General features: G+C 45.1%; 1 long non-coding RNA gene across 9 annotated transcripts in view; it reads right to left on the bottom strand.

The window, feature by feature from the left end:
* Positions 1-15,709, bottom strand: part of LOC309610399 — a 216,037-nt gene extending 200,328 nt beyond the window's left edge. For 8 of the 9 annotated variants that reach the window (XR_014233887.1, XR_014233889.1, XR_014233890.1 and 5 more), the window contains exons 1-2: positions 15,427-15,709; positions 11,993-12,069 (exon numbers count right to left, since the gene is read on the bottom strand). This is a non-coding gene — a long non-coding RNA (uncharacterized lncRNA). Of the gene's footprint in view, positions 1-11,992; positions 12,142-15,426 lie in introns of all 9 variants that reach the window. The other variant, XR_014233888.1, reaches the window with a different exon arrangement.
* Between the last annotated feature and the right edge of the window lie 10,062 nt (positions 15,710-25,771).

The raw sequence follows: 25,771 nt of genomic DNA, 5'->3' as shown, positions 1-25,771 counted from the left end.
TTTTTTCAATGAAATTAATAGAGATAAAGGTATATTCCATTTATAGAAGAAATCCAATTCTCACCAAACAGTACCCCTCTAATTAGGATAAAAATCACAATATGTGCCTTATACCCCTGAGTAGCGTTGCCCCTTTGAATTTTTTTAGATTGTTTACTGCACAAATCATTGTTAAGCAACCATGAAACTATAGAAAGTGGGCGAAACAAAGAGAACCAGCTATCTACACAGGAACCAAATGCAAAAATGTAATAGGTCGATTCAGCAGACCACTGGCTTTTGCTGTTGCTGTTTTTTTAAGTAAAAAACTCTCAAGTGAGCAAAAAGAAGGGTTTCCTGGAAATGCGCATGGAAAACTGAGAAATCCTTCTGAGGCCCTCAGGAAACAACCCTGTCTTCACCTCCAGGACTCTGGAATTCAGAGCCTCACTTCTGCCTTTACACAGAGGCAGGTGTTTTCCTTCAGCAATTGTGAAACAAAAACCAAAATCCAAATTCAATATTTGGTCTCTCTCCACTCTTCCCATGAGCGGGGACGGGGCAGGGGGGCAGGGGGAGGGGCATTTGACCCTTTTCCGTGCTCTGAGCCTCTCTCATCCCCCTCCTCACACGGATGTCGTGGGAAATGCTCCTGCCTCAGGGCCTTGACACTTGGTGGCTTCATCTGTAATCCTCTCCCTGGAACCCTCCGTGGCTGGCACCTTCCCACTTGTTCAGTTCTCTGCTTCATCTCTTAACAGAGCTTTCCTTCCTAGATGACGTTTTCTGATAAGCTCTCCTCCCCACCTAAGCCCTGCTCATCACTCCATTCACAATACTTGGGCTTAGTCTTCAAACTGCTTTCTACCATTTGAAATCAGCCTGTGGATTTCTGTACAACTGTGTTTAGATGCTGACTTTCCCACTACAGTAGAAACACCTTTAGAAGAGGACTTGATCAGCCTTGCTTAGCACCGTATCCACGTGGCCCAGAACTGAGCCTGAAACAGAGAAAGCCCCGGAGTCCCCACACACTGCAGAAGAAACCCAGGCAGAGGAGTCAGGTGGCTTGTCCTGAGTTGCAGAGCTGGAGCGTATCGTGCTGGGATTCCTACCCAGAGAGTCCTAACCAGCAGGCTGCCCCGCCCCTTTGCTCACACCGAAGTGCCAAGGCCCTCACAGAGGAGTTAGGATGCCAGCCTTGCCGGACCAGGCTGGGCTCTTTCTGTGACCCAGGGGAGAGGGCACAGAAATACACCTGCTCCGTCAGCAGCAGGTTCCCAGTATGTACGGGAGAGATCAGGAGGGCAGAGGCTCACATCAGTGGGGGGACTCCATGACCTCAACCTTCCACCCCGACCCTGTCCATCCACGATCCTTCAGCATTCTGAGGCTTTTGTGGTAGGCAATGTCCCCCTAAAGATGCCCCTGATCAAATCCCTGAAACCCATGAATATGTTACATCCTATGGCAAAAGGATCTTTGCAGATGGAATTGAGGATAGGGGCCTTAAAAAAGGGAGGTTATTCTGGATTATCCCTGCGGGCCCTATATAATCACGTGAACCATTAAAAGTGGAAGAGGAAGGCCAGAGTCAGACAGAGAGATGCAGTAGCAGAAGAAGAGGCAGAAGATGCTGGAAGCATGGGAGGGACCAACCTGCCACGACTGGCTTTGAAGATGGAGCAAGGGGGCTCTGAGGCGAGGAATGAGGGCATCCTCTAGACGCTGAGGACAGTGGACGGCCAGCCCAGAAACAGGGACCTCCGCCCACAACCGTAAGAAACAACCTGAATGAGCAGAAAACCGTACTCTCCCCAAGAGCCTCCAGAAGGAATGCAGCGCTGCCAACACCTGGATGAGACTCGCATTGGACTTCTGACCTACAGAACCGTGAGGCAGTAAATGTGTGTTGTTTTCAGGCACTAAGTCTGTGGTCATTTGTTACGGCAGGAGCAGAGGACGACTGCAGATTTAGAGAGAAAATACTGTTTTGCCTAGATGACAGGGCTGGTCAATCTTTCGGGAGACTTGTGAATCGCTCAGTGTGCATTTGTAAAGAGAGCAGCAGGGGTTGTTATCAGATGTCTTCATCATTGAGCTGCAACCTGATTGGCACGCCAGGAACATTAAAAATAGACAGTGCATTGGCTTCTCTGTCATCTGAGTGCACTGCGGCAGATGGGGCGTCCTGCCTCGGAGACGTCCCAGGCACAGGCATATGTATGATTAACCATAACATCAAAAGAAACCACCCCAGAGAAGGGAGACCTTTATGTCTCCTGTGAGCCCAGGCTCCTGGCATGCTATTCCCGGAAACCACCCAGCCAGGAGCCCAAGACGGCAAGCACAATTTGAGCAAGGAGTTCTGGTTCAGAATGTGTTTCTGAAATAACAGGGCAAAAGGAAAGGCTGTGGTGAACTTCAGAGAAAGAGCTTGGAGATCATTTCAGCGGCATCTCATCACTAACATCTAGTATCCTCCGCTGTTCACGGAAAAGTCTCCTACTTTCTTTCTGAGAAACCACCCTGACTTGGTTCAGTCCATGTGGTTTGACTTGAGCCCACATTTTCTAGGGGTGGACATGTGACCAGGCTTAGTGGACATGTGACCAGACTTAGCCAATCAGAGTATCCCATCTTTTGGGTTTACAGTCATTGGTTCAGAGATGAGCTTCTGCCTCAAATCAGGCCAATCAGAGGCAGCCTCAGCATCTTTGCTGCAACCTCAGTGTTTAGGACAGTGGCTACCACAGAGTAGGTGCTCAACGAATATTTAATAAATGAAAAATAGATGTGTGTTATTTTATTGCAAGCAAATCAGATTTGGCAAATATATGTATGTATTTTTGGCAATGGTTTAACTAATGTCTGTACTGATTATCTCTATAGGTTTGCTTACTTTGGAGAGAGGAGGTGCTTCCCTTGACAGCGTGTACGTTTCCACCAGGGCAAGGATCATATTGCTACTGTTTCCTGCTGTAGCCCCAATGCCTGGTAGAATTCCTGACACCCTGTCAGCACTCAGGAAATATTGATTGAATGAATGAATGACACTCCCATTCCCAGCCTCAGTACTGTTGTTCTTCCTGGATCTTATGTTTGGAGCTGAGTATTTAGCTTGGATTCTGGTTCTTTGATTTGGGAATAGTGAACACAGCTGTATACAACTTTCTCAGTCTAATTCCATCAGAAACAAGTGCCAAGAATAGACTCATTGTACTTTGCCTCTAAGAAAGCCTCAGCCGACTGGTGGGGGTCCTTGATGCAGGATTCAGCCCAGTGGATCAAATATTTGATGTGTATTACATGCAAAACTGAGCCAAAGCACATGTAAATTCATCTAGATGTCTCCAACCACTTCAAGGAAAGTTCCTCATCTCAAAGTCTACAGAAAATGTGCCAGTGTGACCACTATATGGCCATCGCTTGAAAATTGTTAAATACATCAGGCAGCTAAATAGTGCAAATACCAACCATTCTGTCCCACCACCTAGCTTAGGAAGTAAGTCTCTGAGAGGCCCTAAGGTTCCCTGGGGACACCCACCTCTTCCCACCCACCCCCTGCCCTCCCCAGAGACAACCTGATGTTTATATGTATTATTTCCATGCATATTTTTTATTTTCTACTTTTACCACATACACATGTACTCACAGAAATGCATGAAATTGCTTTGCATGTTCTAAGCTAGTGTGGTGACATCTTGGTCTAGGTACACTCTGACAACTCGCTTTTTCGTTTTTCTATTCAGTCTTACGTTTTAAAGGCTGGTCCAAATTGAAACACGCGGCGCTAATTACTCTCCATGGCTGGTGAATGCGTCCTTGGATAAACACAGGCGCACCTGCGTCTCCATTTGCCTGCTGGTGTGCATTTGAGCTTAAACGCCCTGTGATGCTGCCTTTCTGAACAGAGCACAAGAGTGTGAAATCAGACTCCGGGGATGGAAAGAGCTGGGTTCAAACCAGCTTCCTTAACTTTGTTCTCTCGTGAAAGCCACTTCACTTTCCTGACCTTCCTTTTTCTCATCTGGAAAGTGGGGAGCATTCTCATGAGTACTTCTGAAAACCGTTGTGAGGAATTAAGATGGGTGGATGAAAAGTTTTTAGGAACTTTCGAGATGCTGAAATAGGCAGAGCTGAAATTCCAGGGAGTGGAACTTCCGATCCCATTTTACTAACGCCCCACGAAGAGCAGTGGACCTTCACCAGCTTGCATTCATCAAGCCAAGCCCCACTCATCCTCCCAAGCCTCCTCCTCCAGGAAGCCTCCTCTGGTTTTCCACCTGGACTTCACTGTCCTCTCTCTTCTCTTTCTCAGGTCACTTTCTGTCCACATCACTTCCTCAGGGGCTTGAACAGCAGCTTGTATGGTCAGAGAACCCCCAGCTCAGAGGTTTCCATCTCCCTTGAATCTGCCACACGGGCCTCCATAGTAGGTACTCTGCTGACTCATGTTGATGGACAGTCTTCTTTGGTTCAGCAAGAAAATCCTGATGCCTTCTGTAGAAGCTCATCAGTATTGCTTCATCTCATTCTGTAATTCCTAAATGGAATGTTGAATTCTGCTATCATATCTATTTCTGGATTCATTTATTCAATAGCTACATTTTTGCCTAGGGAAGAATATTTGTTAATTTACACATTTGCCTTCTCTCTACCTCTAGAGAGTCTGTGAGTTCCATGAGGGTCAGGATTATTTATCAGAAAAAAAAAGACAGAGAGAGAGAGAGAAAGAGAGAGAGGAAGGGAGGGAGGGAAGAAGGGAAGGAAGGAATGAACGAACGAACGAACAAATGAATGAAGAAACTAAGAGAGGTAGGGGTGAAATTAACCAGAATTTTCACATAAGAAACAGTCAGAAAATACCTGTAAAATGAAAACTGCATTCTAGCCATCTCTAGGAACTACACAGACAGGTGGACAAACCCTGAAGGAGTCAGCTAGATTTCCTGAGTCTGAATCAGGGATCTTGGACCACTGAGGCTGACCACCAAGGGGTTGACTTGGGTATATCTAAGCTTCATTTTGTCTAATTTCTGATGATGAAGAAATTGTGGGCCAGTTTTTCCAAGGCCTGACATTGCTCCTGGTTCTAGATATGGTTTGATGCACAGACCAGATCTTAAATACCTTCGAGTCACCGAGTAAGACAGCTATCTCCTTCAAGTTCTCCTGCAACCCTCTGTACTGAGACGTCAAGGAGAAGTCTCAGTTCAGTGCTAACCTTTCTGTAACACTGACTCTTCTCCTTTGAAATAGAGAGAGCAGGCCCCCAGCCCAGGCCCTGCTGTAAGTAATGGTACCTGGATGGAACTCAATATTGTTGCTTTGCATATGTGGTATTTATTTTTATGATAACCTTTTCTTTATCACAAGTCAGTTTTCTGTTTATGGTGGTGGATGTCAAGTTTCCTGTTTAGATGAATTTATATGTTTTTTAAAGTGAGTTGACTTAAGTTGTGAGTAAATGATTCTACATGGGGTGCATATCATAGTTAAACTCATGAAGATGACCGATCGTAATGGCGGGACGACAAGGTCCTACTGTAGAGCACAGGGAACTATATTCAATGTCCTGGGATAAACCATCATGGAAAAGAATATAAAAAAGAATGTATATATATGTATAACTGAGTCACTTTTTGTACAGCAGAAATTAACACAACATTGTAAACCAAATACACTCTAATTACAAAAAAAGAAAACAGATCAGGCCCATCACTGATATGACAAAAAGTAAAGTCACCAAAATGGTAGACGGTTGGCATTATGGAAACACAAGACAAAGCATATCAGTACACCTGAAATGATAAATCATCTCTAATGCCAGGCAGGAGGAGGAAACCTTTCCCAGAATTAGACAAACGTCCCTAAAGGTCCTAACCTTTCATATCCATTACACTTTTATTTCCTGTGTCACCCATTCTTCTGACGTTGACAATCCCACATACTTCATTTTCGGATCAGAGTCTTACACTACGTCTAAATTCAACTGTTCCCCCAACAAACATGCCCTGACCACCAAGAGGACACATGGCAAGCCCAAGGTTGCACAGGTAGCCGGGGGGTGACTGGCATTCACACCCGTGCAGCTGGCATTTAGTCCCCACTCTCAACCTCTCTGCCCCACTGTCCTATGAGCTTTCTCAGATCTGAAGGGTCCCTCTGTGATGGGAAGAAGCACTGCTATTAGAAATCAGGAATGGGGGGCTTCCCTGGTGGCGCAGTGGTTGAGAACCTGCTTGCCAATGCAGGGGACACGGGTTCGAGCCCTGGTCTGGGAAGATTCCACATGCCGCGGAGCAACTGGGCCCGTGAGCCACAACTGCTGAGCCTGCGCGTCTGGAGCCTGTGCTCCGCAACAAGAGAGACCGCGATAGTGAGAGGCCTGCGCACCGCGATGAAGAGTGGCCCCCGCTTGCCACAACTAGAGAAAGCCCTCGCACAGAAACGAAGACCCAACACAGCCATAAATAAAAATAAATTAATTAATTAAAAAAAAAAAAGAAATCAGGAATGAACCTCCCCAAGATCTCTTTCAAACTTTCTTGATACCAAGACCAGTCCAATCCCAATGCAATGCTGCCCAGCCCCCAGCAGCACACACCCTCCAAACCACATGTCACGGCCACTGCTAGAAGTTTCTCAGGGCACTGTCAGATTCAGGTACCAATACTTAACCTGAAACCAATTACATGTTTTTGAACAAGAAATTGAATTCCCCCTGAAATCAGCACTTCTCAAATTGAAACAGCAATGTAACGAACATGTGAGCAGAAAATTCACAAGGTACAAAAATGGCTCGCAAACCTAAGAAAAAGGGTTCAGACTGACTTATAATTAGATGCAATCTGAAACAACACTGAGATACCATTTCTCACCTAACAGACTGGCAAAAGTTAAAAAGCACCCCAACACATTCTGCTGGCGAGGCTGAGGGGAAACGTTCTCGTATATGGATGGCGAGAGTCCAGACTGGCACCGCCCCTCTGGAGGGAAACTTGGCAAAACTTAAGAAAACGTCAGATGCACTTACATGTTTTGACCCAGAAATCCCATTTCTAGGAAGCCACCCTGAAGATATTCCTCCAAATACATAAAAATCCATGCATACAAGTTTACTCCTTGTAGCACTGTTTGTAGCTGCAAAATATTGGAAACAATAAAAAATATCCCCACATAGGGGAGGGTCTGAATAGCTGGTGGCACGTCTATAAATGAAGCATTACACAGGTATAAAAAAGAATGGGGTGTGTGTGGGATGTTAACGGTAAGGGAAGTTGAGACATGTCCAGGGGCGGGGGGTATACGGGAACTCCCTGTACTTTCTGCTCAATTTTGCTGTGAACCTAAAACTTCTGGGGTTTTTTTGTTGTTGTTTTTGGTTTTTTTTGGCTGCACCTTGCATCATGTGGGATCTTAGTTCCCTGACCAGGGATTGAACCCTCACCCTCAGCAGTGAAAGTGCAGAGTCCTAACCACTGCACCACTAGGGAAGTCCCTAAAACTGCTTTAAAAAACAAAATCTATTTAAAAGGGGGATGGAGAAAGAATGAGGAACTGAACTGGAGGAATTTCCATGCTATATTGTTAAGTATACAAAAGTGCATCCATAATACACTCTCGTTCATGTCAGAAAGAAGATCTAAGAAAATGCACATGTATCTACTTATTGGTGCAAAATCATTATAGGAAGGAAAACCAGAAACTAAAGAGATTGGTGTGGAAGGGGGGTAAGGGAACAGGGGAGTAGGGATGAAGGCGGAAGGCACACCTCTCTGAGCAGAAAATTTGTATAGCTCTGACTCAGAACCACAGCAGTGTTTCAGATATTCTAAAAGTAAACACATGATTTTTTAAAAATCAGGATGTAGGACAACCCAAAATGGAATATAAATGGTAATAATGAGCCAAACTATAGTACAAATGAGCCACCTGCTACCCTAAAGGAAGTGAGAAAGAAAAGATCTAGTCTAAGTAACTTTAGACACTGTATTTTGACTGGATAGTGTAAGGCTATAAACAACTAGCAATTCTGAAACCACACACACTAGGATTGAAGAAATACGTAAATGTATAAGAGAACACGAAAACCAGGTTTCTCACCGTCAGAAAAGAAGTTAAAAATAAGGAAAGGGGGAAGTTTAGCGTGAACCCTGGTGATTTATTGGAATCAGTGTTATCAATATGAATCATGTTTTGGCAGGGGAGAGATGACGGACGGATGAATGGATGGATGATGGATGGGAGGATGGATAATGGATGGATGGATGGATGGATAGATGAATGGATGGATGATGGATTGATGAATGGATGGATGGATAAATGGATGGATGATGGATGGATGGATGGATGATGGATGAATGGATGGATGGATGGATAGATGAATGGATGGATGATGGATGGATGGATGGATAGATGAATGGATGGATGATGGACAGATAAATGGATGGATGATGGATGGATGGATGGCTGATGGGTGAATGGATGGATGGATGTTGGATGGATGGATGGATGGACGGACAGATAGATAGATAGATGTGTGTGTATGTGGGTACAAGGGCTAGTATGCATATGTACATTTCGTAGCTCTCTTTACTAAGTTGGCTTAGGAACAATGATACCTCAGTAGCAACCAGCACACCTAGCACTGAGACCCTGAGATGGAAGTGTAGGGCTAGGCAACATTCCTTAAAACCCCTGCTGTAGCACAAGAATATTTTCCATTTGAAGGGAGCAGACACACAGCCAGACAGACTTGGGACTAAAACATTCAGATTGAACCTTCCAAGTAGATCTTTAAATTCTCCTTGTGTTTCAAATACAGAAAAGACAATTAAAGGAAATGCAAATCTTAAGTAAGCTTTAATTACAGATAGGTTTACGACATCTCCTAAAGATCGATTTACAAAAAATTTAAGGCTGTGTCCTCTCTCTCAATTCATGTGGCAAATCCTTCTGGGAATCCTAGGAGGTTAGGCTTCTGATCCACCACACCTCAAGCAAAATGGAAGACAAATTTTGTCTGAAAGCTGATACGGAAAGTCATAAACATCAGCTGGCAGATCCTCATTTGTCCCAGAGCCAGCTGACCACAAAATGCTGTATCAGAATTTAGGAACATGTCATGAAGCCACAGGGACGTGTACTGATAAATACCTCGTGCTCGGACAAGCCATCCTCCCTCCGTTTAATCTCAAAATTCAGCGCAGTGGCATCAGTCTTTTTCCCCTCAGTGGGTGTTACAACCGATGTCCATGTACTGAATGAGAAATGAAGCTGTATTTGGTCCCATATTTCCTGAGATTGCTTTTCCACCCCAACCTTGTCACTGCCCTGACTGGGAGCCCAGGAGAGAACTAAGTGCAGAGTTTTGGAAAGACAGCCAGAGTCCATGGTGTGCACCGGGCAGAGAGAAACTTCTGGGCGAAGATCTCCTGACCTGGCAGTGCCAACAGACACTGTCTCTGGGAGAGGCCCAGAGACAGCTTCAAGGGCAACACTCATGACCTTCTGGAATCCAGCAATTCACCACCACCCCGAATTCTTGGTGACCAATAATTTCCTCTCCAGCTCTATAAACCTGTCATATCAAAAACTGTTATATATGGGGACACGTTGTATGCATGGCCTTTAGGGGGTGGTTTATTTTCACTCAACCTAAAGCCCCTGAGATCAATTCAAGCTGCTGTATCAACAGTACATCCCGGGACGTCCCTGGCCGTCCAGTGGTTAGGACTCCGCACTTCCACTGCAGGCGGCTGCGGTTCGGACCCTGGTGGGGGAACTAAGATCCCTGCATGCCCCGAGGCTCCGCCAAATAAAAAAAGTTTTTTAAAACTCCTTTTATTGCCGAGTAGTGTCCCATGGTATGGATGTTCTACGTATTAACTATTCACCCATTAAAGGACCTGTGGATTGTTTCCAGTTTAAGGTTATTACAAATAAAGCTGCTATGAACATTCATGTACAGGTAAATAAGTAATAAAATAAGTAAATGCCCAGGAGTGCCATTGCTGGCTTGCATGGTAAATGTTTGAATTTCATGTTTGAATTTCGAAGAAACTGCCCAACTATTTTCCAGATTGGCTGTACCATTTTACGTTCCCACCAGCATGCATGAGAAATCCATTTCTCCAAATTCACACAAACATTTGGCAGTGTGTGTGTGTGCGCGCATAAATATATATATGCAATAAATGATTATATACATACACGTATAAATTTTAGCTATCTTAACAGGTGTGTAGTTATTTCTCATCTCATCTTGGTCTTAGTTTGCACTTCCCTAATTGCTAATGATGTAAAACATCTTTTTCATATGCTTACTTGCCACTCATATTTTTCTTCAACGAAATGTCTTTTCTTGTTGTTTACCCAGTCTTGCCAAAATACACCATTTAAAAAATATTATTGAACTTTGATTTTTTTCCGTCAGATATGTTGTTTGCAAATATTTTCTTTCAGTCTATAATTTCTTTTCATCTTCTTAACAGAGTCCTTTGCAGATTAAATACCTTTAATTTTGATGAGGTCCAATTTATCTTTTTTTTCTCTTTTATGCATCAAGCTCTCAGTGTCAAGTTTCAGAATTGCTCACCAAGTCTTAGGTCCTAAAGATGTTCTAGGTTTCCTGATAAAAGTTGTATTAGTTTACATTTTACATTTAAATCTGTGATCCATTCTGAGTTAATTTTTGTAAAAAGTGTGACATTTAGGTTAAGGTTCATTTATTTTGCCTTTGGTGTCCAATGACCCCAGCACCATACATTGAAAAATGACTGTTTGCTTTTTAATTAAGACATGATATACCTCTGCTGAGTAATTTTCTTGTGGACAGTCTTCTGTTAGTCTGCCACTGCCATGTCACCCTAATAATTGAGACTTTCCCAGGTTTTAATGTGCTAACACTCTATCTCAACAAGTAAAAAAAATAGGTGTTAGCCTCAGCGTTTTTTTAACCCAAAATGTGATGTCAAGATACTTATATCTTCTTACACCCTCTTGTTGCATGCATTCGACCTTTCAGCTATTATTCTCATTTGTACAAAAGAAAGCAACATCCTCTTCCCCTTTAATGAGAACACAAGGTCTAAGTGGCCATGTCTCTGTTCTCTCTTCATACTGGTATCCCTGCTGGCCCACTCCCTCCCTTTAGATTTAGACTGTATTTCTGTGCATGCACATGATTTGTCCTTCAGTCTCACGCCAAAGGCTTTCTGACATTAGAAACTATTTTTTCTCTTCTTGAATATACATCCCCCGAGCACTGGGCAAAATCTCACCTGCTTCATGCCTTCAACCACTGGCCGACCCCAGGGCAAGTACCTCACAGTGAACAAACCAGTGATGAACTAGTGATAGTCATGAGGGCACTGACCACCACGTCTTCTTGTTTGGCAATGCCCTGATGACAACTTTGTCTCCAACTACAGCCCGCTGAGCTCAGAATGTTCCTGGGCCCCATAAAGGCCAAGGGTGCCAACCTCTCTGCAAGTGGAACGTGATTTCATCCAGCCTCTCCTTCCCTAGCTGGATGGCACTGCCCATCCTGCTATTATTGATGGCACAGTGGTCACCTAGTTGCATTTGGAAATGAGCCTTCAAGACTCCCTTCTGATGGGTCCACAGACATCTTAAAGCAACCCCTGTGAGAAAACTGAAACTTCTGGACAGGAGATGGTATCCTCATTTGAACAGGAGTTCCAATCCCATGACACAGTCTGACATCTCTGAAAAGCATAGCAATTTTCCCATGTTTGGTCTTCCTAATCTATTTCTTCAATGTAGAAAATAATCTGCACTTTGGATCAGCTCAGGCAAATTACATACCTCACATGCACTTTTGAGTTCCTATTAAAATGAAACTAACTTGTTTGCCTTCAAAAGCTTAAATCTGGCATTAATCCCCAAAAAGAAAGTATTCTCCAAAAGAAAAATACTAGCCCATAAGGATAGCTTGCATGTAATGCTGGCAACCAATTAGCTTTGAATATAAATAATGACTTACCTCTGCACTGTGAACTTGAGTTCCTCAGAAAACACTGGTTTCTTCCAGGAAGGTGATATCTGCTCTGAGGATGTGACCTGTCACAGGAAGAGAGTTCACAGTGAGAACAATCTTCGTATGATGCCAATGGTCTCCTTGGTCTTCTATGGCTAAGTAGGAAGACGAAGGAAAGAAAAAGAAAGATGCTGAGTTAGATCAAAAAGCAGTTTACAAATGAAGTAGAGAAATCTGAGCTGCATTTCGTTAGTGATGTCATATATATGTGAAAGGAATTTGTTCTGTAATTTGCAGGAAATGACTCTCCATGGTACATGAGTAATGTGCTAGCATCCTTGGAAAGAGCCTACATGCTACGTATGAGTGTGAAGTGGAAGCTGCATGAGTGGTCACTTGCATATGGCTAAAATGTATTCGAATGGTCTTTTATACCCTCTTCTCTCACTCAGAGTTTATTTTTGTTGAGCAGCCAGGACCCTGGGCCCAAACATCACTTCTTTTTAACTCTCATGCCCCTTCCTCCGTCCTTGGGTAAATCTGCCACGGAATCCGGGTCTCTGCCCACTTAGACTCTCAGCCTCCTGGCCTCAGAGCTGGGATCCACTGAAGTCCAAGTAGTACAAGGGTTTGGGCAAAGTCAGCCCGACGTGACCACAGAAATTAATTCAGCGATCCCCATGCAACCCACAGGGACAGGAAACTCTCTCTGAGGAGGAAACCTGTTGCTAATGCAAGAAGCTGGGAGACCAACAACCCAGGGGCTGCCCGAGCTGTCTACGCAAGCCCGCACCAGAAAGGAGAGAAACCCACCGGGACCGTGCAGACTGCTCACAAGCCCTGGGGTTGACAGGCGGCCTCCCCAGGGCCAGCGTATCTTCTGTCCCACGCTCTTAGATCCGGGACGCTGGGCTTCCCCAGAAGCCCCGGCCCAGAACCGACACTTGCATCTCATTGGGCATATTCATGTCATGTGACTATTCCTTTCTGCAAGGGTGTCTGGGAAATGTAGTTATTTTTTTTTAATCCTGAGATGGGCATGCTGCGTTGCAAACACAACCTGGATTCTGTAAGTGAAGAAGGGAGGAAAATGATTACAGATAAAGTAGCATTAGAGTTGGCCACATTAATAAACAGCCCTACTAGGAGGCGATCGCCAAAAGAAATAAAAAACAAAAACCGATAAAGAGTTTTAAATGGCTCCCCTTAGGAGCAAGGCTAGAAATAGGGAGAAATGGAGAAGGACAATTTTGCTTTTAAATATATGCCTTTCTGGATGATCGATGTTTGATTCTAAATAAATCACATGTAGTCCCATGAGCTGAGAGAATTTAGCAATCTTTCCATTCAGTGTGCCGTTTCCTCATCCCTGCTCCCATGTGATGCTTGCACTTGACATAGTTGCTCCAGTTACACAGCTATTTCCTCTGATCTGGATTACTGGTTGGCTTGAAATAGAATCAAAGGGTTTCTTTTTTTCTGTACAGTCTCCTTGAATAAGAATATTTATCTGCACTGGAAGTGGGAGGGGGTTTAGAATAGTGATGAAGACAGAACTTTCTCAACATGAGGACAGTTTTATACACTGAGTGTTGGCCCAGTTGTGGAGTGACTCTTTCAAATAGCAGATCTTAGAAGATTTATGTTTCCACCTGATGTTGGCACCTTAAGTTTTTTTCATGGAAGGGCCTGCTTAGTTGAGCATAAATTACAGGGACACTACATGCTCCAGTTTGTTTAAACAGCTTGTTAAAATCTATCCTCCTCATATGAGGATGTCAATTTCTAAAGTCTGCAAGTATGCAGTCAGGATTATGCCTGAAAAGTACCTTAAATTGCCCATAAAGAACAGAACGATTCCACCTCTTAATAAATCCAGAACAGCCAGCTTTTTCTGGAGTGTTGTGTCAGACTATTGTTTCTTTGGCCCATCTCTAGATGAATCTGAGTTTAGGCACATTTTAAAAAAAAAACAACAACAGGTATACATACACACGCACACAACTTGTGCATACACACACAGAGACTGAAAGCTGTCTCAAGACTAGACTGACAGAAGGAGAATTTCAAATTTCAAGGAAGGTGGATTTCTGAAGAGCAAATGCAACTTTTTAACATCAGTTGGTGGTGTGTCTCAGTACCTCTATCAAAGTGCATCAAGCCCAGCTTAAAGAGTCTCAGGAAGGAGAGAAAAATAGATTCCCACTGAGTTGGGTTTAGTTTTTGACCGTCAGCTCGTGCAGGGGCTGGAGTGGAACCTGGGCAGGGAAGCAAGATGCAGAGATGCCCTGGCCCCGCTGCCAGTGCCTTTAACCCACGCGGCCCTGCAGACCCTTCGCTACTGCGCAGGCAGCAACACAAACACATTTTCGCTTTCTGTCCTCCTGCATCCGCACCCAGGACCCTGGCAGAAGCCGTGGGCCGCCAGCGTCCCTGCGGGGCTGAGGCCTGGCCCCTCGCAGGTCCCCAGGGCCACCAAAGCCAGTGCTGGGCGAGAAAGGGCGCTTGATGCCACCTGCGCCAGGAGCTTGGAGACCACTCTCCCGCCCCACCCCCCGACTCGGCACGGTGACCCCCGCCCCAAGTGTGCACAGTGAAAATAACAATAGTTGTATCACCAGCTGGTCTGCTAGTGAATGCTCCAGGCGCTGGGCTGTGTCCGACGTGTCCAGGACATTCCCTCCACTCCAAGACGCCGCGCGTTCCCCTGGCGGACCGGGCACTGGGGTGAAAGGCTGCAGGTAGGGGACTCCTGGGAAGCCCGGTTCTGTTCCAGAGACTCGCACCCAGCAGCGTCTCTGGGCCCGACAACCCCTACCTGCAACCCCCAAATCACATCGGACCAAATCTGGGGTGTCAGGGGGAGTCCCCGAATTCTGCCAAGCTCGGGTTTGCTGTAGCTGCGTTGTGAGCGCGCCTGCCTCGGTGCTCCACGAGCAGCTCTGGGACCTGGGGTTGGGCAGAAGGGGCGCGAAAAGCCAGGCTCTCCGCCAGTCCCAGTTTGACAAGGTGCAGATGGGGGGTTGGAGGTGATCCTATGCTTGGCGGAAAAGGGGGTTCACATAACCGGACCCCGCTCACTGGATCCCAGGTGTCATAATGTGTTCAGTGTGGGCTGGGGGTAGACCCCACGAAAGCCCCAGTGGAGGGCAGTAAACGCATGCCCTCAGCCACGCCCCCTCCTCACTTCCGGGATCAGAACGCAGTCCGACTCCAGGTGCTTCAGATGGCTTCAGGTAGGGGTTCTGAAGAGCCTGGAACGGACACGTTTGCCCCAGCCCCCCACGAGGCTGCCCCAGGGTCTGCCCATCCAGGGAAGGGGCCCCGCAGAGGCGCTGCCGGTGGCAGCAGCGCCCTCTCCAGATTTCCCCAACAAACCCCAAGTTCAAGCGACCCCCGCCCAAGGGCCGGCGCGACAGACGCCCCCGCCCCTGCCTTACCTCTGCCCGGCAGGGTGCCCCGCACAGCCCCGGGGCCCCTGTGTTTGGAGCGCATCATGCAGCCCCCGGGTTCACGCCTCCCGCCCGCGGCCCCCGCGGCTGCCCCCGACCCCGGGGCGACCCGGGCAGCCGAACTGGGCGGGTCCGAAGGTCGTGCCGGATCCCCGCTGGGTGGTCCTCGCCCCGGCGGCTCCGGCTCCGGCGGCGGCTGGGGCTCGGATCCCACAACTTTCCTCCAGCCTCTGTGCCCTCCCGGGCTCCGGACCCTCCGGACTCCCGGCCCCGCCCCGCCCTGGCCCCGCCCCTCCCCAGGCCCGGCCCCGCCCACAGGTGCCCCGCCCCGGCCCCGCCCCGCCGGAGGTGGTGTAAGAAAGTGCGCCCACCCGCGGGAGAGCATCCCTCTAGGCCTCCAGAAACTTCGGGAGAGAAAGAGGGAAGGCGAGAGGGGCGGTTCCCATAGGACCTTCAGAAATTCGCTTCTCTGCCGCTGAACACTACTTTGTGCACCTTCTTGCCTTACCTCTCCGCTGCGCAGCCCTGGTGAGTTCTGATATGGTTCACCAAGTCACTGCGGGAGGGGAGGGTGGTCGACACTCTTTGAGATGTTCGGATGTCTGGAATTAGAATGGGGTAAAAACTCTGTGTGTGCGTGTGTGTGTGTGTAAAAGCACACAATTCTATGTGGCCACAGGCACTGGGAGATCGTGGTTGCCTCGGGAAGGAGACTGGACGGTTGAGATTGGGGAAAAAGTAACTCTACTTGCCGGCCAGGAGCAGAGCGCAGCTAAGAAAACGCTTCCAACCAAAAAGGTTAACTGTAAAATACTGACTCTTATAGTTCTAGATGAGAGCAGAAAATTAATTTTTAAACGAAGTACGCTAATTCCCCAGTTCTCCACTTCATGTGGCTACAAGACCCAGGGGAGAGGACTCAGTGGACGTAGCTGCCCGTGGCCACACGTAGCAGCAGGGACGGCTCTTTCTTGCATGGTTTATCACAGGATATTGCATATAGTTCCCTGTGCTGTACAGTAGGACCTTGTTGTTTCTCCATTCTATATATACTAGTTTGCATCTGATAATCCCAAACTCCCAATCCTTCCCTCCCCTCCCCCTTGGCATCCACAAATCTGTTCTCTACGTCTGTGACCCTGTTTCTGTTTCATAGATAGGTTCATTTGTGTGATATTTTAGATTCCACATGTAGGTCATATCATATGGTATTTGTCTTTCTCTGTCTGACTTGCTTCACTTAGTATGATCATCTCTAGGTCCATCCAGGTTTGCTGTGGGGATTGGAGCTCTGAATTCGGATGTGCTGTAGAGGGTGGAGGAGGGGACAAGAAGATGAGTCATTAATGTGAGCTGGAGGGAACTGGGTGACGGAGCTGGGACCCCTGGCATGGCTGGGAAAGGGATCCTCATTTTCATCTCCCCCCGATGTGCCCTTGGATGCTGAGAACTCGGAAGCCCGGGAGAAACTGCCTCTCACCGCCTTCTCCATCTCTGATTAAGGAAGCAAGTGTGCCTTTGGGGTGGATTAGAACATTCACGGAGATCAGAAAGATACACAGGGCTAGGGTACGAGGTAGGATGGGGCAGAGTTAGCAGAACCGTTCATTAGAGTTACGTAAACAAGTAAGCGTTTGTTTGACTCACATAACAAGGAGTGTGGAGGTAGGGAGCCCAGGATTCGGACAGTGGCTCAGTTCACAAGAACCCAGGACCGTTCCATTTTCTGCCCCCATCATTAGCAGGTTGGCTTGTCATGTCACCATGGTGAGATGGCTGTTGTACCTGCAGGTGTCTTGTCTGTTTTCCAGGCAGGTGGAGGGGAGCAGGGCACAAGGACAGCAAGCCTGCCTGTGGAGCTTGGGGGTTTATTTAGGAAGGGATGTCCTCCCCAGCAGACGTCTAACCAGACCCTGGGTGGCAGGCCCACCAGTGCCTACATCCGGGGTGAGACCACCGTGATGTCTCAACAGGCTGACGTTATTAGGCTGTGCAAACCGGGGCTGGGGCTGGGCAGGACCCATGCTGCCTGGCGTCCAGCAGGAATCATTGTTCCACCCGGGGCGCTGGCTCCTGAGGGGGGCGGGAAGGAGGGGGGCTGAGGCGGTCCACGGTGAAGGAGGAAGGAAGTAGAATTCATCCCCCACCACCTTCCGTCGGTCATAGTTTCACCCGGTGAGTGTGAACCCTTTGCACGCCCGGCGTGCACCTGGGTGCCGAGCGGTCCTCAGCCCTGCAGCGTCCTTCATCTCCGGCCAACAGGGGCGCCCGGGGCAGGGAACAGGGGCCACACCTCATGGCTGTTCCGAAAGGTGTGCCAGGCTGTGGCCGTGAGGCAGGGCCTGGAGGAAGTCAGATGGGTTGCATCCTCGTGACGTCAGTCTGAGTGCTCCAGGGGCCAGGTGACATCCCTACACCCAGACCTCCCTCCGTCTCACCACTGACTCTCTGGCACCAAACAAGCTCCAAAAGTAAAAATCAGATGACCTACTGTATAGCACAAGGAACTCTACTCAATAATCTGTAATAACTGATATGGGAGAAGAGTCTGAGAAAGAATGGACATATGGGGGCTTCCCTGGTGGCGCAGTGGTTAAGAATCCGCCTGCCAATGCAGGGGACACGGATTCCAGCCCTGGCCCGGGAAGATCCCACATGCCGCGGAGCAACTAAGCCCGTGCGCCATAACTACTGAGCCTGCGCTCTAGAGCCCACAAGCCACAGCTACTGAGCCCTCGTGCCACAACTACTGAAGCCCGCGTGCCTAGAGCCTGTGCTCCGCAACAAGAGAAGCCACCGCAATGAGAAGCCCTCGCACCGCAGCAAAGAGTAGCCCCCGCTCGCCGCAACTAGAGAAAGCCCGTGTGCAGCAATGAAGACCCAACGCAGCAAAAATAAATAAATATATTTTAAAAAAAAATAATGGATATATGTAGATGTATAACTGAATCACTTAGCTGTACACCTGAAACTAATACAACGTTGTAAATCAACTATAATATAAAATAAAAATTAAATTTAAAAAATCAAATGATTCCCAAAAGATCAGCCTTTGGTTCCCTCCCTATGTCAGATTATTTGACATATTCGGTTTTATTTAAAAACAACAACAACTGGGTTTTGAAATGGCCATTGTCTGCCTTTAAAAAATACACACAAATCCCATTTCCTCCCTCAGAACTGTCTTTACAGTGTATCTCAAGTGGAAATTTGAATACATTGACACAAGCCAAGCATTTGCATTAACTTTTTTTTTTCTCTTTTACTTTGTACTTTCTTTTTTTTTTAGACACCTTTATTGGAGTATAATTGCTTTACAATGGTGTGTTAGTTTCTGCTGTATAACAAAGTGAATCAGCTATACATATACATATATCCCCATACCTCTTCCTTCCTGCATCTCCCTCCCTCCCACCCTCCCTATCCCACCCCTCTAGGTGGTCACAAAGTTAACGATTTAAGAGGACATTTGAGATTAACATTTGAAAGATGTTCTCTTCACAGCTCAGTGACTGTTCCTGAAACTGGGCAGGAGTGACAGGAGTTAGATTTTTTTAATGGATTGAAATTTCTGTTCATATCCACTCTAGAAGGACAAACCAATAACATGTCTGCTTCTTTACGGTGTGTATTGCTTCTTCACAGAACATCCTGGGGTTTTGAGTTTCATTTCAACAGACTAAAAGTCCTGGTTAAGGAGAAAAAAAAAAAGCATTTTTTTTTTTTCTATCCAGGGCTTTTAAAAAAGAGGAGACATTTGTAACAAGAACACTGATAATTGGGTCCATATGTCCGTGGGGAATAGAGTCCTCCACTGAGATCAATAAGAAAAGATGCTTGTGATAAAAACATCAGCAGGAGATGTACTGAGAAATTAGTTTGAAAACTCCAAATGCTTTCACAAATGCAGGCATCAGACTCTGGGTGACCAACATTCTCCCTAGTTTTAATTTATTTCAAAAAAAAAAAAAATCATTCCACCAATTCAGAAAGCCCTCAGGGCTCTGAATGTGTGCTTCCTGTATTCCATTCTGCACTCTTGCAAGCTACTTGGTGCCATGTCCAATTGTAACTATCCTTGAATTAGAGATTCAAGTTTTGTCTGGGGGGTGGAGATGTGTACTCAGATGAATCACTCCCCAGCTGGGCTCAACTTTGACAGCACTTTGAGTGTGAAAGCTGGCATTTGGAGAATTAATAAATACTGTGATGCTTATTCACATTCCAATAAAAGATTCCCTTTCTTTCTTTCAGTGTTAGCACCCCTGGTCCGCAGCATTATATTTGCTTACAGATCATGAGCTATAAAAGTCTAGCCCTTTGCTGATTCTTCATTTGGAGCTGAACAGGATTTAAAAGCTGGCTTGGGCAAGCATGAGCAATGTAAAGCTGACATGTTAGGTTTGCATTGGAGATTCAAAGACACAGGTGATGTTTTCTGTTAATTTTAAAAAGAGGAATAAGATTTATCAAAATTATATCCCAGTGGCTGAAGGTGTCTGTGACATGAAATGCCTTTTGGCTTCTCTTTGAAAGGAACATGGATATTAAAGAAAGCCCTGTCCCCAGGGACCTCCTTTTTTCCCTCCCCTGCAATAGGTAAATTCTAGCAAACTTTTTTTTCCTTTGCTCTGGACCTTTATTTATTTATTACCATTTTTTAAGTGAAGTTAATTTGCAATGTCGTGTTAGTTTCAGGTGTAAAGCAAAGTGATTCAGATATACACACACACACATAGATACGTTCTTTTTCAGATTCTTTTCCATTATAGGTTATTACAAGATATTGAATATAGTTCCCTGTGTTCTACAGTAGGTCCTTGTCATTTATGTATTTTATATATAGTGGTGTGTATCTGTTAATCCCAAACTCCTAATTCATCCCCCACCCCCGATATTCCCTTTGGTAACCATAAGTTTGTTTTCTATGTCTGAGAGTCTGTATTTTGTAAATAAATGCATTTATATCATTTTTTAAAGATTCCACATATAAGTGAAATCATACGATATTTCACTTTGTGTGTCTGACTTCACTTAATATGATAATCTCAAGGTCCATTCATGTTGCTGCAAATGGCATTATTTTATTCTTTTTTATAGTTGAGTAATAGTCCATTGTATATATGTACCACATCTTCTTTATCCATACATCTGTCGATGGACATTTAGGTTGTTTCCATGTCTTGGCTATTGTGAATAATGCTGCAATGAACATTGGGGCGCATGTATCTCTTTGAATTATGTTTTTCTCCGAGTATATGCCAGGGAGTGGGATTGCTGGATGATAAAGTAACTATTTTTAGTTTTTTAAGGAACCTCCATACTGTCCTCCATAGTGGCTGTACCAGTTTACATTCCCACCAACAGTGTAGGAGGGTTCCCTTTTTCTTTGCACCCTCTCCAGCATTTATTATTTGTGACTTTTTAATGGTGGCCATTCTGACCAGTGTGAGGTGATACCTCATTTTAGTTTTGGTTTGCATTTCTCTCATAATTAGCGATACTGAGCATCTTTTCATATGTCTGTTGGTCATCTGTCTGTCTTCTTTGGAGAGATGTCTATTTAGGTCTTCCACCCATTTTTTGATTGGGTTGTTTGTTTTTCTAATATTAAAGCTGTCTGAGCTGTTCATACATTTTGGAAATTAATCCCTTGTCGGTAGCATTGTTTGCAAAGATTTTCTCTCTAGGTTGTCTTTTCGCTTTGCTTATGGTTTCCTTTGCTGTGCAAAACAGGGAGCTCTTTTTTTATTGGTGGTGGTCCCAAGAAAAGTGGAGGAACGGGTGGAGAGCGTGGGGCACCTCTCACAAGGGTCTAGGAGCCACTAAGGAAATATGAGGTCTTCTTCAGCCCACCTTTCTCGCTTCCTTCTTTGCTCCTTCCTTCCCCAGCTCCACACACGGTATGGCCTCAGCCTGTGTAACTTTCTCTGTTGTCAGTGTGTCACCTCAAAATTATTTCACACACTTTACATGAATCATATTTTGGCAAAAACCCCTCTGTTGGAAATATCCCCCTAACTGGAGATAGCCTGCTGCTAGAGGGGACCTTGGGCAGCTGCCCTCCGTCTGTGAAACAAGGTTGTCGGGTGACGCGACTCCCAAGATTGCTTCCAGCGTGAACATTCTGTTATTCTAATTTAGAAGTCCATAATCCGATGCTCTATAAAGTGAAGATAGTCTTTATTTTGCTACATTTTCAGACATAAGGGGCAACGCTATGAATACCCTTATTTAAAATCTTAAGCTTCCAAGTCTTTATTTTGGAAGCTATTTCAAGTTTCCCACATTCTCCAAAGAAATCTCTTCTTTAGGGAGGAAAAGGGATATAGAAGGGGAGGAAAGAGAAAAAAAATGCAAGTTGGGGCCAGACAGGGTTGTCTGAGGATAGAGTTACTAGATTTAACAAAGAAAATAGAGGACACTTGGTTCACTTTGAATTTCAGATAAACAACAAATAATTTTAGTGTCAGTATATTCTATGTAATATTTGGGATATAATTATACTAAAAGAAACAAAGTTGTCGTTTCTATGAAATTCAAATTTAACTAGATGCCCTGTGTTTACAAAAATTCTGTGCTTGGTAAATGCTACTGTCCTGTTATTCATTCAGTATGCCCTGCAGAAATAGTTTATTTTCTAGTCCATAAGACATAACCGAGTATAAAACACCCTCATTTCTTTGAGACAGATATTTATGGGGGAAAATCCAAGTACTTTACATCATACACGGTTGGGAAATGATTTTAAAATTGTTTTGTAGGAAAAATATATAACGTTGCTCATGTGAATACAATATGCTGTATATTATATATGAGGAAACAGCTCTGGAGTTGAAATAATAGCCAAGCAGTGCTGAAAAATTATAAAATCACATAGTTAAAAGAAATACATCAGCGAATAATACTGGAATACAGCAGAAGAAATACCACAAATATGCCAGTACATTGAACCTATTCCTTATATGTATCATTATGAAAACAAAAGGCCAGTATGGTAGTTCATAGAATACTGGTAACTAAAAAGCAAAGCACACTATAAAATAAATGACATTAGTATGAATTCCTGTACTGTACTTGGAGTCAGTGTAAATCAAGCAACAAAACCAACAAAAATATAAATTTTGGATGAATTCTCACCCGGGTTGTCAGATTAATATAGACAAAACCAGTATTTCAGTAGAAAACACAGACAGGGAATAAAACCCAACTGGATGAAATTCCAAGGCCATGCTCATCTATGCAGAAAAAATATGTATCTCCCCCCAAAATATATATTTCTATTAGTATAGAACAGGCAATAAGGGATCATTAAATGAAATCTGGGAAAAGCTAGCTTGATCAAGAACTTGCAAGAATTTCTATTACTGTTTGAGACATACATTGCAGCAGTACTAAATATAAACCAAACACAGACAGGAAGTAACCCAAATGCTACCTGTAACTGTCTGGGTATCCCAGGTCTTATTATTTATGTGAAGCAAACCATCCTAAGATGTGGGGTTGCTGTCTTTACTCTGATGTTTTGGGTTTGCATTCTTGGCCACTGGGAACTAGCAACATGGCTGCCATTTTGAAATCCACTCTCCAGCTCATATCAGAGGTGGGAGGGAAATACTCGCTTTCAACCTATAACATGGGTTGCCTGGGTATACGGTAGTTTTTAGATGAGTTGCTTTTGAGAAAAAGCTAGCAAACATATCACAACTTGAACGAAGTGGGAGGTGAAAATATTTGATTAGAGAGGTTGATCAGCAACAAAATATAAACAGAAAAAACTGTTATATGTCAACTGCAATTATATGTCAACTGCAAAATTCTTAATTCAGCCATGATTAAAAGGAAAGACAAAACCACAGAATTTTCTAACAACTTTCAGAGAAACAGTCAGAAGCTATTGACGTGAATATTTACATAAATAAAAGGAAAAGCTAGCCAACATTTACATTCCACCTTTATCTTAACATTTAAATCAGGTTTATTCTTATTCTGTATCATGTCATCATAAATTTGAGTTTGTTTCTGAAAAAAGGCAAATGATGTTCTTGTAATATTGATATATGTATTTGTATTTAATGATTAAAAGGACTATTGAGGGCTTCCCTGGTGGCGCAGTGGTTGAGAATCCGCCTGCCAATGCAGGGGACACAGGTTCGAGCCCTGGTCTGGGAAGATCCCACATGCCGCGGAGCAACTGGGCCCATGAGCCACAACTACTGAGCCTGCGCGTCTGGAGCCTGTGCTCCGCAACAGGAGAGGCCACGACAGTGGGAGGCCCACGCACCGCGATGAAGAGTGGCCCCCACTTGCCGCAACTAGAGAAAGCCCTCGCACAGAAACGAAGACCCAACACAGCCATAAATAAATAAATAAATAAATAAATAAATAAATAAATAAATAAACCCAAAAGTTTAAAAAAAAAAAAGAGAGAGAAACTATTTAAAAAAAATAAAAAGGACCATTGATTTTTAACCATGAACCCGTGAGTGCTGTTACTGAAAACTATATTTGGTAGACAATGTTTGGAAAACAAACAGGTGACTTGACTTTAATGATATAAACTAGGTTTGTCAAAGGGCATTGATTTTACTCAAGAACTTAGGATCATTAAACTGCTGACTCTGATCTCACAAATCTAGCTCTGGTCAATTCAACCAGGATAAAAAGACTGAACAAAATCCACCCCCCTCCCTTTTTTTGTGACCCAGGCCAGTAAGAGTGCTGTCCAGGTAGACAGTGGAATATTGAAAGGTAACGTTGGCCAATTTCTGGATGATCCAGGAGGCAGAGTTTTTAAAGTGTTTAATCATCTAACCCATCACCCCAGAGAGCTAATTACACTGAATTTAGACAACTTGGGAACTTTTATTTTCATTTTGCAGAAGGAAACAGTAAAGGTCAATTGCGATTGCTCTATGCCCCTGTATTACTGCATTGTTCCCGCATCTAAAAACTTCTCAGAAGCCTTTCGTGATCCTGACGGCCCTCACTCGAAGCATTCCCCCCACCCCTATCCTCCAGTGCCTCCCTCTCATTCTGGAACCTAGGAGCAATATACATGTCTTCTGCAGTGCCTCTCCAGCGCCCTCTACTGACAAAGCTTCAGTGTCAGCTGGTAAAGGGGAAAAAAAATAAGGGCCCAGATTCATTTTTGCAGACTGTACTATACAGGGTTCTCCAGAGAAACAGAACAAATTGGATATATGGAGAGATGTATAGAAGAGGAGATTTAGTATAGGAGTTAGCTCACCTGGTTCCAGAGGCCTAGAAGTCCCACTATCTGCCATCTGCAAGCCGGAGAACCAGGAAAACTTGTGGTGTAATTCAATCCAAGTCCAAAGGCCTGAGAACCAGGAGTTCCAATGGTTGAGGGCAGGAGAAGGTGGATGTCCCAGCTCCAGAGGAGAGAACTTGCCCTTCCTTTGACTTTTGTTCTATTTGGGCCCTCAGAGCAGAGGATGATAAACATCCCCATTGGTGACAGTGATCTTCTTAGTCTCCTGAATCAGATGCTAATCTCTTCCAGAAATACCCTCACAGACAGACATAACAGAAACAATGCTTTACCAGATCTCTGGGCATCCCTTAGCGCATTCATGTTGACACCTGACATGAACCATCCCATAGTCCAAGCAAAAAGGGTGAATTTATGGCTGGGAGGCAGAAATCAAGTCAAAGTGGCAGTATCCCATGAAAGCCTCAGTGGAGAAGGAAACAAGAGTTGAAGTTAGAAGAGAAACCAAGAATCTAGTTAGGCACAGAGTTGGAAATCACCGGAAAATCTCCTCTGTGGTGAAAGACCCACGATGCAGGGGCTTGTTTGCCTACTGTGTATACTACAGGGCCTGGAACGGAACCTGGCACCCAAAAGACATGATGGAGTGAATAAACAAAATGAAATTTAATTCCCTTAGCACGCATGGAAATTCAGAGGGAAGATAACGAACTTTCTTAAAGATGTGGAATAGGAGGGTTAGCTAATTAGCTAAATATCAAAGGTCAGATTGGCTTTAGCTGATGTGTGTGTGTGTGTGTGTGTGCGTGTATGTGTGTGTGTGTGCGCCTCCCCTTGTGAAGAAAGAGGATGAGATGCGGTTAATTAAAACATGAGTCGGGGGCTTCCCTGGTGGCGCAGTGGTTGAGAGTCTGCCTGCCAATGCAGGGGACACGGGTTCGAGCCCTGGTCTGGGAAGATCCCACATGCCGCGAAGCAACTGGGCCCATGAGCCACAACTACTGAGCCTGCGCGTCTGGAGCCTGTGCTCCGCGACAAGAGAGGCCGCAATAGTGAACAGGCCCGCGCACCGCGATGAAGAGTGGCCCCCGCTCGCAG

This window comes from Balaenoptera borealis (genome assembly GCF_965194805.1).
Source record: "Balaenoptera borealis genome assembly, chromosome: 14".
Classification (NCBI taxonomy): domain Eukaryota; kingdom Metazoa; phylum Chordata; class Mammalia; order Artiodactyla; family Balaenopteridae; genus Balaenoptera; species Balaenoptera borealis.
Note: the sequence above shows the minus strand (reverse complement) of the source record. Positions and strands in the feature narration are given on the sequence as shown.